Below are 14,406 nucleotides of genomic sequence, written 5' to 3' on the forward strand. Positions count from 1 at the left end.
ATTGATAGGCATGTAGCCAGTAAGAGACCCTATCGTCTGACCATTAATTTTTTTTGCATTACATAGTTCTTTAGCTGTAAATTCCTCCCTTGTGTAAAGGCCTGAAATTGCTGTTGGGACACCAGCATCTTGGATGTGATGTCAGCAGCCACAGCAAACTCAGAGCTGTCATTCAATAACCTTCTATAGCAGTGGTCTCCGAACTGTGGCATGGGAACAGGGTTGGGCCCTTTGGTTGCCAGTGTCTGTCCCTTGGCACACTATACCTCCCACTGACACCAGTGATGGTGCGCCATTCTTCCCACTGACACCATCAATGGGGCACTATTCCTTCCACTGAAACCAATGATGGAGCATTGATTACTCCCACTGATGCCAGGGCATTTTCTCCTTCCATTGGCCACAGTCTGGCCCTCTAAAGCCTGAAGGATTGTAAACTAGCTCTTTGTTTGGAAAGTTTTGGGACTCCTGCTTCATAATATTCATCTTTGCTCCTTTCCAGGCAACTAATTAAAAAGGTTATATAGGGCAGTGAGGGGAGGAGTGAAGGACCAGGACCAACACGGACAGTAACTAGATTCTCCTGGAAGAGAAGAGGGCTATGGTGTGCAAGGAAGGAGAGGGCTATGCTAGAGAATTAACTTGCCTGTAGTAGGCACATTATCTAGCAAGTTTAAGGGCATTTTTATCAAAAGGGTTTAAAATAATGTATAGAAAAGAAAAACGCTTAAGTAAGCATTTAAAATACTTTAATTTTTCTCTACATTTGCCTGTAATTTTTTAAGTTGGTGATAAGGGGTCCTAAGCATAGGGAGTCAATAACCCAGACAACTACATATGTAATAAAGCCGAAGGCTAAACATGACTGCCAGTCAGTTAGCAACTGCTTTAAATAATCAGTAGCAGCACCCATATTCTGTTATGACAGGTTCACTTTAAAGGGAATTTACAACATTTAGGTTTACGCCAGAACTTCAATGTTTATTGGAAAATTATTATAACTGGGCAGATTTACATTTAAAAGTAAAATTCTCCCCCTATTTAGCTTTGCCTACTTAAGGAGAATGCAGAAGCTGAGAACCCGCCTGAGTACTGAGCATTGCTGTCAACTTTGTAACCTTGTGTGCGCTCTCTCAAAGGTCTAAATTGTGCAGTATCAAACCGATCTCTGTGGTTGGCCTGAATTCTTTGTTGTTGGAAACTGTTGTGCCCATTCAGGAGCTGGGAGTCTCTCTACTCCAGAGTTATCCTTAAGTACTCATACGCTAAATAAGGGAACAAATGTGAATCTAAGTAAGCTTAGACAATTGCACAATAACCGTTTTGGGTAAAAGTAGAAACACCCCATGGTAATTGCTGACATTTTATATTTTTTTTAACACTATTTAAACAGACTAACACTAAAAAGTCATTCAATCAGTACCCACAGATGAAGATGATATACTTTTTAATTAAAAAAAAAAAAAAAAGTCAATTTTGCCTTTACAATTACAAATTCAACAATATCTGTCTATCCATACATACACAGTGGGGCACAAAAGTCAGCCACCAATTGTGCACGTTCTCCCACTTAAAAAGATGAGAGGCCTGTAATTGACATCATAGGTAGACCTCAACTATGAGAGACAAAATGAGAAAAAAAAAATCCAGACAATCACATTGGCTGATTTGGAAAGAATTTATTTGCAAATTATGGTGGAAAATAAGTATTTGGTCAATATCAAAAGTTCATCTCAATACTTTGTTATATATCCTTTGTTGGCAATGACAGAGGTCAAACGTTTCCTGTAAGTCTTCACAAGGTTGGCACACACTGTTGCTGGTATGTTGGCCCATTCCTCCATGCAGATCTCCTCTAGAGCAGTGATGTTTTGGGGCTGTCGCTGGACAACACGGACTTTCAACTCCCTCCAAAGGTTTTCTATGGGGTTGAGATCTGGAGACTGGCTAGGCCACTCCAGGACCTTGAAATGCTTCTTACGAAGCCACTCCTTCGTTGCCCGGGCGGTATGTTTGGGATCATTGTCATGTTGGAAGGCCCAGCCACGTTTCATCTGCAATGCCCTTGCTGATGGAAGGAGGTTTGCACTCAAAATCTCATGATACATGGCCCCATTCATTCTGTCCTGTACATGGATCAGTCGTCCTGGTCCCTTTGTGGAGAAACAGCCCCAAAGCATGATGTTGCCACCCGCATGCTTCACAGTAGGTATGGTGTTCTTTGGATGCAACTCAGCATTCTCTCTCCTCCAAACACGGTTTCATCTGACCATATGACATTCTCCCAGTCCTCTTCTGGATCATCCAAATGCTCTCTAGCAAACTTCAGACGGGCCCGGACATGTACTGGCTTAAGCAGGGGAACATGTCTGGCACTGCAGGATCTGAGTCCCTGGCAGCGTAGTGTGTTACTGATGGTAGCCTTTGTTACGTTGGTCCCAGCTCTCTGCAGGTCATTCACTAGGTCCCCCCGTGTGGTCCTGGGATTTTTGCTCCATACTGGTTGCATCATGGTTGGGATTTGAACCAATGACCTTGGTGCTGTATGTCATTAGCAAGAGGAAAACTAGACCCTTGATATATGCGGTTTAAAAAAAGACCAATTCCACCTTGCATATTCCCTAAGGAGGTTCTAATCATTAACGCCTAATCTGAAACAGCAGATTCTAATTTTTTAGTTAGTGGTGGTAACTGTAGGGGCACACTTAATTTTTCCACACGACAAATCAGCATTTTCATTCATTTAGATTTGAGACTGAATACATCATGTCAGTTTTATGAGTTATTTGTTTAGATGTAGATCACCTTTACGTGAAACCACTCTGAAGAAGGTTTAATGTTTTCCTGTTCAAATATGCTCAAGTCAAATCCATTTGGTGTACTTACTCTTTAATGTGACTTTGTAGTAATTTAAGAATGGTTATTCAAGTTGTTGTGTAAGTCCAGGTTCTCTCTGAAGTTTTCTTGGTGTGTCATTGCACTTCTGCTTCTGTTTGAGGAACTCAAGGAGTGATGGCGAGGTTGTCAACCACATGTAGTTCCCATTCAATGAGCTGGGAAGCAGCACTGGATGACCTTTAACAGGATTGTGTTGGTAAGATCGAGGAGCACAGTTGAAGCCTATGATACATATGAGGTGCCTATAGAATTTGTGGTGTTCTGCCTTTTGACAGGTTTTTGGTTATACAGTTGTGACCAAAATTATTCAACCCCCACTGAAATTGAGTGTTTTGGCCAGTTTGACATTGCTTTTGATCATTCAGTCATCTTGCTTACATTTACATTAAAGAGGCACTTGTAGGTCAGACAAATATAACATAACAGTTATAATGAAATAACCACAAATGTCTTTTCTGTGCTCACAGCATTATCAGTTTTATTCAACCCCCAAGTGACATTCAATCTTAGTACTTAGTACAGCATCCTTTTACAGTTATAACAGCTTTTAAACGTGAAGCATAGCTTGACACAAGTGTCTTGCAGCGATCTACGGGTATCTTCGCCCATTCTTCATGGGCAAAGGCCTCCAGTTCAGTCACATTCTTAGGCTTGCGCACTGCAACTGCTTTCTTTAAGTCCCACCAGAGGTTCTCAATCGGATTTAAGTCTGGTGACTGCGATGGCCACTCCAAAATGTTCCAGCCTTTCCTCTGCAACCATGCTCTAGTGGACTTGGAGGTATGCTTGGGATCATTGTCCTGTTGAAAGGTCCAACGTCTCCCAAGCCTCAGGTGTGTGACGGACTGCATCACGTTTCCATCCAATATCTCCTGGTACTGAAGAGAATTCATGGTACCTTGCACACGCTGAAGCTTCCCTGTACCTGCAGAAGCAAAACAGCCCCAAAGCATGATTGACCCTCCACCATGCTTCACAGTAGGCAAGGTGTTCTTTTCATCATAGGCCTTGTTCTTCCTCCTCCAAACATAGCGTTGATCCATGGGCCCAAACAGTTCTAATTTTGTTTCATCAGTCCACAGAACACTATCCCACAACTTTTGTGGTTTGTCCACATGGCTTTTGGCATACTGCAGTCGACTCTTCTTATTCTTTGGAGACAGCAAGGGGGTACGCCTGGGAGTTCTGGCACGGAGGCCTTCATTACGCAGTGTGCGTCTTATTGTCTGGGCTGAAACTTCTGTACCCACATCTGACAAATCTTTTCTCAGTTCCTCAGCAGTCACACGGGGACTTCTCTCCACTCTACGCTTCAGGTAGCGCACAGCAGTCGAAGTCAGCATCTTCTTTCTGCCACGACCAGGTAGCGTTTCAACAGTGCCCTTTGCCTTGAATTTGCGAATGATGCTTCCTAAGGTGTCTCTTGGTATGTTTAACATCTTTGCAATCTTCTTATAGCCATTGCCCTTCCTGTGAAGAGAAATCACCTCTTCTCTTGTCTTCCTGGACCATTCTCTTGCCTTCACCATGTTTGTAACCACACCAGTAAATGTCTAGAAGGAGCTGAGTATCACAGTCATTTTAAAGCTGCCTAATTGGTGCTTATTATGCTTGATTGCTGCTCGGTGACATCCACAGGTGTTTTCAATACCTGATGGAAAGCACCTGTATGAACCTCTGTTCTTCAGAGTGGTAGTCTTTAAGGGGTTGAATAATTGTGGCAATGAAGAAACCACATAAGAACCATTTACTACTGTATTACATAAACAATTGATGTCATTTTAGTTGCATTTGGGTAGTTACAACGTCCTTGTAGGATTTGATTCTGAATACAATTCCAAATGTACACTATAGTCCCTAAACCCCTTTACAGCATTGGGGGTTGAATAATTTTGGTCACAACTGTAGTTCACTGAAGTCTTCACTAATCTTGTATTACAGCTTGACCTTTTTTATTTAGTTTCAAATTGCACAGTAGTACTTCCGTAGACACATCAGAGGCATTGTCTGAGCAGCTGAGAGGCTGTTTTGGGTCATAGCCTTCTCTAAACCAAACTTCAACTCTTCTACAAGTATGAGTAATGACAATTGTGGGGGAGAAGCCAAGCCTGAATCATGTTCATATTTTACAGTTTAATAAGGAAAATGTATTCGTTTAACAAGTAATGTTGCACATGGAAATCCTTTTCATTTCGTCATGGTCTAATCAGAGTATATTGGTCTTTAATGGTGGTTTTGTATAGAGTGTCTGCATTATGCAGTTTCAGCATTGAGTGGCCTTATCTAGAATCACGCAAAATTGACAGGATTCTAAAAACATATTTGAAAGTATTAAAACTAAACATTGAACGTATGATACTGTACCCAATAATGAGCACAGTTTAGTTATTAAAGCAACCAATCAGAATTCACTCTAACGTCTTTAAGGCAGGCCATAGATGGAGCAAATTTCTTTCATGCAACCAGTGTTGACAGAGTAATCCCTCCCGCTGAGCCATTGTGTTCTCTCTGTGGGTGAAGCCATCCCCGCTGAGAGAACACAGTGGTTATTGCTAGCGGCTATCCGACAGGCTGGTTGTACCCAGATTGATTGATCAACTTGGGTACATTCAGCCTGCCTATACATGGTTCAAATCTCTGCCTCTTTCTGCTCAACTAGCCGAGATTTGAACTGTCTATGGTCAGCTCAAGAGTCTTTATGGGTTATTGTGGTTAATGATCATTCATAACTGAGTAAGGATAAATATGGCCCCAACCATGCCACCATTTATAATAGTTCCAACCTAAAAAAGATTCATAACTTATCAACTAAAGATATTTCTCATTGTAATTAACGTTTCCTGTAGTTCTTTGCACTATGATATAGAATAGAGGCCTTCGTGTGTTGCTGAGTACAGCTGCTTGTTCTACTCATTGATGAAGCCATTTTATGCTCTATAAAGGCTAATCTCAGGTTTCTGAACTACTGTTTTTGGAGCTCTTGGTGTCCTCTAATGGAATATGTCCACAGAAAGTCATCATGTATCCAAATATTCCTTCTCCTATAATAACCATTTTAAATATTGTAATGCTCCGTTGTACCTGGAGTTTAACTTTGCTAGATACATTCAAGTTGCTACAAAACAAAAGGTGTTACATTTTTTACAGTTTTTCTTTCTAAAACAGCTACAGCTTAAATAGAAAAGCCTGCCCCTTCCAGCAGCAGAAGAGTAGAGCTTTCTGTCCGTACTAAAGCGGTGGTTTCACTGCAGGAGTCTGACCCCCCCCCCCTACTGAATCGCCTATAGCTTTGCAACAAGCAGAATTCCTGATCTATGTTGATTGTAGAAGGTCCGTAACATACCTGGCCATGCAGAAGACAGCCCCTCCACTGCCAAGGGTGGGGGGATTGCTGGTGCGACTTGACACCCTCATGGGGGGGGGTGCAGCCTTGGTTTCACCAATGCTGTATGAGATCCTGTCCCTGGCCTGGCTCTCCTCCCTCCCCTTCTCCTTTGTGACCACAGAAAAGGAAGGGAGAAGGGGAGAGGGTGCCCTCTGGTGGTGGGAGGGTGGCAGTGCAGGTTGTGCTGGCTTACTCTGCTCACCACCAACCCCCACCCCTGCCACACAGCCCGGCCCCCAGCAGGCCCAAGGACTGGCACCATCCAGGGCTTGGGGACCCCTGTTGTAGATTACTTTCTCAGTAGGGTGGGAGGGGTTTCAGACTTCTGCAAAAAAATTAAACAAAAAGATCTCTGCTTCCCCACAAAGAGCAAGGGTCCAACTCTGGCAGGGGACAAATTTTTTTTACTCAAGATAGAGCTGGAAAAAAAAACCCTGTAAGACTTTGCGCACCTCCCTTTTTTTTTTTTTTTTTTTTTTTTTTTTTTTTTCTTGGAATGTGGAAACTAGTTTTAACTGAAGGTTCAATGAACTTGTGATACTATCTGTAAAATGTTATTTGTGTTTTCTTTATTAATGGAACTATTTGTACTATGTGTATTTCCTTATCCGCATACCTGACAGCACCACCATGAGAGATACACAGAGGATCTGTTGAGTGTGGTTAAATTGTCCCTCCCACTCTGCCCCCCCCCCCCCTGTCTTTTCAGAAAGAACGTACAAGTAGTTGTAGCAATGGCAACCAGGGGTCCTACACAGTCATCTCTTTGAGGCTCCATAGACAGTAGTCTCTAATGGTGAACAGACAAGGATTGCACCCACAATTTCTCTCTTTGTAGAGTCATGTAGGACCTTTTTCATTTTGAGGACATTAAGATTTCTCTGAAACTCCGTGTAGAAGTCGCAGGGTTTCCAAGACTATGGAGAATGTTGATCTTTTTTTATTTCAGACATCTTTGCAAACAGAAGTAGCTTACCTGGCTTATTCTGGCCAGTTTGGGTTGGCTCCAAAATTCAAATCTGTCTCATACCCATAAGAATTTCGGATTTGTGGTAGATCTGAATTTGGGATTGCTGATCTACTTTCAGAAGAAAAGATAATCCTAGCTAAAAAAAATTGGGTTAGACATTTTCCAAAAACTCAAGAAAGCAATGCTGTGGATGTGGAGATATGAAGATTGCCGGCACCACGATACGTTGCAGTAAAACATCAGCCTTAGGCAAGAGTGAATACAGCACAAAACTGTGAACACGTTTCTGCCAGGATGGCCTTACTCATGTGACTGTTTTGTGCTGCATTCACCATTGCCTAAATAAAGCTATTTTACTGCATCATACTCTTGGCGATCTTCGTATCTTGGTGTGGCCAGGAGGACAAAGCAAATCTTTAGAAAGTGGTAGTAGGCAACCCTTCAGTGATTACCAAATGTGAGCAAGTAATGCTGTGGTGGCATTCCTACCAAAATATTCTGGGAAAATAATTTTTGGGATAATCTAACTATAGGGTCATGATAAATGCAGATCAAACAAAAGTAAAATACCATAGGTGATTCTGAAACCTGTGGACAGCTTATAACTTGGAAGCTACTTGAGGGTTATTGAATCCTGTATCATCTACCACTCCAGCTGGTTATGGTTGGTTCGGGCATTGAATTTATACATATAGGCCCTCTTTGAGCCCAGCTTGGATAAAGAACCGATTACCCTAGATTTTCCTTGGTGATGACTATATTGGTCCCCAAGGCATGTCAGTGCCTGATTTGTCATACTTTAGCCATCAAGCAAATATTTGTCCAGAAGCTTCTTTCATATGGAAGAATATTCAGTGGTTAAATTATGCCCACTTGCATTCTGCTATCTAGAGCAGGGTTCCTCTGTGTTGAAAAGGTTGAGAAAGGTTGGTCTAGAGCAGCGGTTCTCAACCTGTGGGTCGTGACCCCTTTGGGGGTCGAACGACCCTTTCACAGGGGTCGCCTAAGACCATCGGAAAACACACATTTCCGATGGTCTTAGGAACCTAGACACCACTCCTCTATCTGTCTCCAGGCGGGTCTGGCCACATGCAGATACGCCCACATACGAGTACCCGGCGTGATGATATCATCACGCCAACACCATCACATACACCCCGTACAAATACAGGTGTATGTGACAGGATTGGCGTAATAATGTACTTATGTGGACCAGTCACACATGTTTAAAGAGCAGATACTGTGTAGAAAGCAGCTGCTGTGTTGAAAGCAGCAGTGTTGGAGGTAAAATGACGCTTCATGAATTATAATTACTGGGTAAATGTAAAATCATGTACTGTAAAATCATCTTCAAAAAAATAAATCCTGCATATCAGATATTTACATTACGATTCATAATAGTAGCAAAATTACAGTTATGAAGTAGCAACGAAAATAATTTTATGGTTGGGGGTCACCACAGCATGAGGAACTGTATTAAAGGGTCGCGGCATTAGGAAGGTTGAGAACCACTGCTCTAGAGGTACCTTAAAGGATAAGTTCACCTTTTGGACAAAAGTAATGGACATTTTATTGCAGGTAAAAAAAATATGCATTTATTTTTATCCAAAGGAGCCTGGAAAGCATTGCACCAGCGATCAGAAGATCGCTGATGCCATGCAGGTCTCCTGCAGACCTGTCAGAATATCTGCTTCCCGTACAGGATGTATGGACAAGCAGATCTACTGACCGGAAGCTTCAATGAACTACCACAGCGCTGTGGTAGTTCCTTGAAAACTACAAGCCAACAGCTGCTAAGGCTGCTGGAACTTGTAGGCACTCATTCACAGAACTCTGAATGAGGGATGCGGCCGTGTGGGCGGAGCCCTGTGCTGTTTGCAAATCTGACAGCAGAGGGAGAAGTTTCCCCGTACTATCTGTCAGAGGGAGGGGGGGCGGCATTCGTGGCTGTTGCTATGGGAACATAAATGTGAATAAGTAGGCGCTAAAACACCCATGCAGCAAAATTGTGAAAACAAATCAACTCTGCATCTTATAGCAGATAATCGTACCAAATTAAATGTGATATTACATATTCCCAATAACATCTAGCCAATAATAAACATCACAATTTTATGTGTGTATATGTGTGTGTGTGTGTGTGTGTGTATGTATGTGTATATATATATAAATAAAATTAGTGACAGTCCCATTATAGATTAGTTGCTGTAGACCAAAATCTGCGCTCTCACCACGTGCTGATGAAATAAGTGAATTTCTCCCTCACCAGAGATAGTTGACCCCAATTAAGGTGGTCAAATGTTGCATTGTTATAATAAGAATAGGAGACCAACAGCAGGCTCTCCTGGGATGTTCCATTCGTTCATCATAGATATTGCCCCCAGTTGGATATTGACAAGATTCCAGATATAGCAGTAGTGAATGGGCTCTTAGTACCAGGCTCTCCTTACCATGGCGGTGATGCTCCAAGCAGCTCAAATTAATTAAATAGGTTAAGCTTTCTAAGTGTAATATTTATTAAAATTGCATAGTGAATATGCATATGGCTTTACACTCACATGTAAAAGGTGCTCAAACAGACCGGCACTGATGCGTGATCCCGTCACTTCCGGGTTCCTGTGACGTCACATCCGGCCCAGCGAAAGCAAGGCTTGGAATGCACTCTGGCCATTTTTTTGGATTACACTGGCTATACAAACTGGTGCCGGTCTTTTTGGGCACCTTTTATATGTGAGTGCAGTCATATGTATTTTCACTATGCAATTTTGATATACTAGTACTGGTATTTTCATATTTTCAGTTTCCATATTTATTTCCATGATAGGATTATCGTGTGAAACAAGACAGAAATGACTTGTGGGTTAACTTTTATCTACAGTAGAAACTGAATAATAGGAAATATTTTAAGTGGGAAAACCCTTTAACTGCATTTGTGCTGCCCTGTAGCAGAAATACTGCTACAAGGTGGCACGGGTGTGCAAAAGCACGTGTATGTATGTATGTATGTATGTGTGTGTGTATATATAAAATATATTTTGCAACCGGGTTGGGGGCCGCCATTCGTGGCCTTGGCTGTTAATCACTGGGTCCCGGCCGGTGGTTCCTCGCCGACACCTGGTGATCGCCGAGTATTACCGATGAGAGGCAGACCGCAGAGTAAACAGCAGAGATCTTTCCCGTCAGCTCCTGCACACTGCTTTTGTATGGCTCTGCTATGCAGAGCCATACAAAGCAGTGTGCGTATAGTGAAACACACACACAACCCCCATAGTAAAATAGCACATAGTTAACCCTTTGATTGCCTCACATGTTAACCCCTTCCTGCACAGTGCCATTAGTACAGTGTCAGTGCTTTTTATTAGCAATGATCACTATATTGGTGTCACTGGGGATGTCAGTGACACCAAGTCAGTTCCCCCCAGTGTCAGAATGCCCACCACAGTCCCTCTATAAGTCGCTGATTGCCGCCATTACTAGTAAAAAGTAACTAGTACTAATTACTAGTAAACGCTATAACTTTCACGTAAACCAATTAATTTACATGTATTGGGATTTTTTTTTTTTTTTAGCAAAGACATGTAGCAGAATACATTTTGGCTAAATTTATGACAAAATTAGATTTTTTTTAAAACAAAATTTTACTGGACATGTTCAATAGCAAAAAGTCAAATATAGTTAGGTGTTTTTTTTTCAAAATTGTTTTTTTTTGTTTTATAGCGTAAAAATAAAAAAAAAAACACAAGCAATCAAATACCAGCAAAAGCTCCATTTTGTGGGGGGGAAAAAGGCTGTAAATTTTCATTTGGGTGCAGCATTGCATGACGGCGCAATTGTCAGTTAAAGTAACGGAGCACCGTTTTGCAAAAAATGGCCTGGACAGGAAGGGGGGTAAATCATCTGGAGGGCGAGTGGTTAAGTAGTGCCCTTTATTTACAGTCCTTTATTTTGATTCCAGCTGACTATCCGAAAACTTTTGGGCCAGTGAATACAATGAGATAAGTAGAAGTGCAGCTGGTATTTTATTAGCTGTCAAAAAGGCAACCTGTTTATTTAGATCTGTTATATCACTAATGTATAGCCTAGTCATCAGATGGAGACTGTCAACATCCCTGTACATACAGCCTAGCCTTTCATGAAAGATGATTGGCATGCAGGCTATCCCTTCAGGAGACCAATGACATCAGAGAATGCAGCCCATCCGTTCACTGATTACCGCATTTGCCGGCGTATAAGACGACTTTTTGACCCTTGAAAATCTTCTCAAAAGTCGGGGGTCGTCTTATACGCCGGTACACATGTTAGGGGGGCTGCGGCATTAAGTACAGGGGTTTGCAGGGGCTGACGTCTCTTACCTGGATCCAGTCCCACGACGATCCGGTCCAGGAAGCGCGGCGTCTCCTTCAGTTCGGCCACTGGATGTTCGTGCGGCTGCGCGGCTCCGCCTCCTCACCGGTGATTGGCCGCCAGAACTGTAGCTCAGGAAAGGCACACAGGCGGCCAATCACCGGCGAGGGGGCGGAGCCGAGCGGCCCCGCGAAAATTGAGTGCCGAAGCAGCAGGTAAGTGCTCTGTGTAGAGGTGCTGCTGCAACCACATATGCTGGCTGCAGCAGCACCATACGAGAACAGGGTCAGCAAGTCTCAGTGGGAGGAATAGTGCCCGATCATTGGTGTCACTGATACCAACGATGGGGCACTATTCCTCCCACTGACACCAACGATGGGGCACTATTCCTCCCCCCCACTGACACCAACGATGGGGCACTATTCCTCCCCCCCACTGACACCAACGATGGGGCACTATTCCTCCCCCCCACTGACACCAACGATGGGGCACTATTCCTCCCCCCCACTGACACCAACGATGGGGCACTATTCCTCCCCCCCACTGACACCAACGATGGGGCACTATTCCTCCCCCCCACTGACACCAACGATGGGACACCATTCCTGCCACTGATACCAACGATGGGGCACCTATTCCTCCCACTGATACCAATGATGGGGCACTATTCCTCCCACTGGTGTGCATTGGAAGAGGGGTAGTCTTATACGGCGAGTATAGCCCAAACACTACATTTTAGCAGGAAAAGTAGGGGGGTCGTCTTATACGCCCAGTCGTCTTATACGCCGGCAAATACGGTAGGTAGTTTCTCCATTCATTGGAGACAGGTGACCTCACTGATTATGTGGCCTATCCATTCATTAAAGAGACAGGTGACCTCACTGATTATGTAGTCTATCCATACATCAGAAACAGGTGACCTCACTGATTATGTAGTCTATCCATACATCAGAAACAGGTGACCTCACTGAGCATGTGGCCTATCCATTCATTAGAGACCGGTGATATCACTAATCATATAGCCTATCCATTCACTAGGGACTAGGGCTGCACCAATACCGGTTTCTTATCAGCAGGGACAGATACTTGTGATCAAGTACTCGCCGATTACAGATTACCGATACCTTTTGCGGTGCGATTTGAGCCCATACATAATGAACGGGATCAAACTGCACTGCAAAGAATCGCATGTGGTTTGAACAGGAATGCAGTATGATTCCTGATATAAAAGCAAACGAATTTCTGAAGCTCCTGTGCTGGACGATGACCTCCACAATGTCAGTGACTCCACATGGAGTAATTATTGGGAATGCAAGCCTTGCCGCCCTCAACGGACTAGGGGAATCCAAAGGAACTGTGTGCAAAGAAACAGAGGGCTCACAGACCTAGTGCATTACCTTCTAAAAAATTAGGATTTATTGAATAAAAAGAGCTTCCTCAGAGCTCCGAGGAAGAGGTTCTGCCTCGAAACACGTCAGCCATTTGGAGGTCTACAGTCCCCTATTAGCTACCATCTAGGGAGATTGGACCATGCTGTCTTTCTTGTGATGTGCCGTTGTTTTTATTCTTTTGTGAGTATACTACTTTTTATTCAATAAATCTCAATATAAAATGTTTGTTTCTTTGCACACAGTGTGATCTCTGAGTCAAATGCGGTGTCCCTTTGGATGCAGTTGAGCCATACAAAATGAATTACTCAAATCGTATCTGTTTCAGGTATCTGAGCGAATACCAGAGTACTCATGCAAATACTTAGTATCGATATCGCAATCTGTGCAACCCAACTAGGGACCCATCTGTTCTCTATAGATCATTGACTTAAGTTTATCCATTCATTTTACAAAAGTCGTATAATTAAGAATGTGGCGTATGTATTCATTGGAGACCATTGACCACGAAGAATTATTAAAAGAAGAATTTGTGAGAAAAAAAAATTTTTTGTAATATTGTCAGGTCAGTCCAGTCCTCTGATCTAAGCATGCATGCCAGATACCACAGCCATGTCTGTGACCTCTTCCCATCTTTTTTTTTTTCCTCTCTGCGTCTGAGAAGCAAAACGTTTTGGTCACTGACCTGCCTGCTGATTGGACTGTGAATGAGCATAATCACAGTGATTTAGAGACCTCACTCTGCTTTCTCCTCCTCTCAGTGAGGTCCAAGTGTTTATTACCAACAGTGTGCAATACATTACAGTCTGACTGTCTTACAGTGCAGTTATTCCTGCACCCAATCTGGCTGTGCTGGGATTTTAAAAACCAAAATAAAGATTTGGCTACTTACACTGCATTGAAAAAGTATTAATATCCCTTGAAATTTTCCACATTTTTTCATGTTACAACCAAAAACATAAATGTATTAAATTGGGATTTTATGTGATAGACCAACACAAAGTGGCACATAATTGTGAAGTGGAAGAAAAATGATAAATGTTTTTTTATTTTTTTACAATTATCTGAAAAGTGTGGCGTGCATTTGTATTCAGCCCCCTTTACTCAGATACCCCTAACTAAAATCTAGTGGAACCAATTGCCTTCAGAAGTCGCCTAATTAGTAAATAGTCCACCTGTGTGTAATTTAATCTCCGTATAAATACAGCTGTTCTGTGAAGCCCTCAGAGGTTTGTTAGAGAACATTAGTGAACAAACAGCATCATGAAGGCCAAGGAACACACCAGACAAGTCCAGGGATGAAGTTGTGGTGAAGTTTAAAGCAGGGTTAGGTTATAAAACAATATCTTAAGCTTTGAACATCTCGTGGAGCACTGTTCAATCCATCATCCGAAAAGGGAAAGTGTATGGCACAACTGCAA

At 42.7% G+C, this 14,406-nt stretch overlaps 1 protein-coding gene across 2 annotated transcripts in view; it reads left to right on the forward strand.

Annotated features, from left to right (window-relative positions):
* Positions 1-14,406, forward strand: part of MRPS6 (mitochondrial ribosomal protein S6) — a 96,618-nt gene that overhangs the window by 27,395 nt on the left and 54,817 nt on the right. The gene's annotated exons all lie outside the window — the stretch shown is intronic.

This window comes from Staurois parvus, unplaced genomic scaffold, assembly GCF_062004578.1.
Source record: "Staurois parvus isolate SC_StPar_1 unplaced genomic scaffold, SC_StPar_1.0 ptg000195l, whole genome shotgun sequence".
NCBI lineage: Eukaryota > Metazoa > Chordata > Amphibia > Anura > Ranidae > Staurois > Staurois parvus.